Source organism: Stomoxys calcitrans, chromosome 3 (assembly GCF_963082655.1).
Source record: "Stomoxys calcitrans chromosome 3, idStoCalc2.1, whole genome shotgun sequence".
Taxonomy (NCBI): Eukaryota; Metazoa; Arthropoda; class Insecta; order Diptera; family Muscidae; genus Stomoxys; species Stomoxys calcitrans.
The window spans coordinates 23,206,956-23,209,455 of record NC_081554.1 but is presented as its reverse complement, the minus strand read 5'-3'; positions in this window follow the sequence as shown (position 1 = coordinate 23,209,455).

Genomic DNA, 2,500 nt, shown 5'->3' with positions numbered 1-2,500 from the left:
TTGTGGCAGTTTGTGGTAGAATCCATGGTGGTGAGTTCCCAGGATTTGGACCGGCTGAACTTAACACATTTTACTTGTTAATAATTAAAGCGCACAACAAGACAATACCGGCTAGGGTGGCATGGGGTGGATAAATATCCGCACCCTCTTTTGTATCTGACCTAATAGATTTTTCAATCCACAAACGAAGTTAGGGCATAAACACTAGCTATCTGTGGAGAATGTAGTTTCTAACGTCCATTGTTGTTCCAAACATATATTTTTTTGAGAAGATTTAAGAACTAAGAAAACCCCCTAAAAAATAAGTGTCCCCATTCATAATTTTTTTTTCAAGTTTCTGGCTACAACTCCATTATCTATGACTTTAAATAACTGCGTGCCGTTAAAGGGGTTACAACACTAATAATAACACTCCAGGAACAATGCAAAACACCTTTCATCACCATCAAGCCATAAACACGAATAATATATACATTTTCAAATGACTTTTCGCAAGGCAACCAACCACAACATAAAATTGTCCGGATTGACTTTGAGGACCATAACTCACGCTACCGGAACCAAATTTAATAGCTACAGGACCGACAGACAGACCAACTGACAGAACAACAGCAAAAAATGTATATGCGACAACACACAAAATAATAATCATTTACATTAAATGAACTTGCAACTCATTTACCCCACCATGATAGCCCGGTGGCCTGTGGCCGACAACGACGACGATGACGATGGAATAAAAACCGGTGGAAGTGAAAGCGTTTTAGCAAAGCAACCACAAAAATACAACATTACTCAATTTTTATGTCGCAACTGGAATAAAATAAAGTTGTAATTCAGTTGAAAGAATGCCTGCGAATGCTGCAACGTCAACCAGCGACCAGCAAAACCATAAAAAAAAGAAAAACGAAAAGCAACAACGGAGTGCAAAAAAAAAATGTAAAAACTCAACTGCCACCAAATGAAATAAAAACTGTGGCACACTTAAATGCAAACGAAACAGGAACACAATCATAAAACCCAAGAAAATGATCCATACACACGTAAAACCACAGTCATTGTCGTCATCATCATCAACATCATAAGGAAAAGCAGCAGCAGCCGCAATTGTAGCAGCTGCGACAGCATTGTTCTTTTCTGTGACGTTGATGTAGTTATCGTCATCGTCCTCATCATCTTTACCAAACACTTCAGTCAAAGTAACAATCAACGGCGAGTAATAATGGCGGCGGTAAATGAGCAGGCTGCACTGCTCATGCTGAACCACAAGGATGGCAGGATATCAACCAAAACTTCAGTGATGAATGAAAAAAGGTTCTGTGCTGCAATAAAGGCTGTATTGGTTAGTAGGCATTTCCAACTAACCTTGGAAAACTTACTTTGGTACGCAAATCCACTGCAAGAAGATGGAATAATCGCATTATTTCGAAAGCAGATACTTTCTAGGAGCAAGTGTACTATTAAAGCTATGATGCCGCAAATATGGTTAGGTTAGATTGGAAGTTTTCATTGAATCTATCATACGGCCAATAGTGATAACTCAGTCATCTTTGTTATACAACGTAAGTATGATTGTTGGTATTTTTACTATCTACTTCTCGGTGGTACATCACTCACCATCTCAAAACATTTGATGATAAAGTGAAGTTCTTGATTTGGACTGGATTTTCTCTTTATAACCTACACCACTCCTGTGGTACAGGGTATTATTTGCTGGTTTTAACCAGACCATAGTTAAAAAAGTAAAAAAGCGTTAAGTTCGGCCGGGCCGAACTTTGGATACCACCCACCTCGGCTATATATGAAAACCACCTTTACCATATACGACACGGGTGTCAAAAAGCCTAACATAAGTCACTGTGTAAAATTTCAGCGAAATCGCCTTTTATGGGGCCAAGACTTTAAATCGAGATATCGGTCTATATGGCAGCTATATTCAATCTGAACCAATTTGGCTCACGTTGGAGAAAAATGACGAAGAGCCTCACACAAGGCACTGTCCCAAATTTCGGCGAAATCGGACAATAAATGCGCCTTTTATGGGCCCATAACAATAATCGAGAGATCGGTCTATATGGCAGCTATATTCAAATCTAGACCGATCTGGGCCAAGTTAAGAAGGACCTCGAAGAGCCCTGACTAAACTCACTGTCTCAAATTTCGGAGAAATCGGACTATAAATGCGCCTTTTATGGGCCCATAACCTTAAACCGAGAGATCGGTATATATGGCAGCTATATCCAAATTTAGACCGATCAGACCCAAATTGAAGAGAAATGTCAAAGGGTATAACTTAACTCATTTTCCCAAATCTCGGCGACATCGGACAATAAATGCGCCTTTTATGGGCCCAAAACCTTGAATCGGAGAATCGGTCAATATGGCAGCTATAACCAACTCCAGACCGATCTGGGCCATATTAATGAAGGATGTCGAAAGGTCTAACACAACTCACTGTCCCAAATTTCAGCAAAATCGGAAAAATATTTCAGCAAAATGG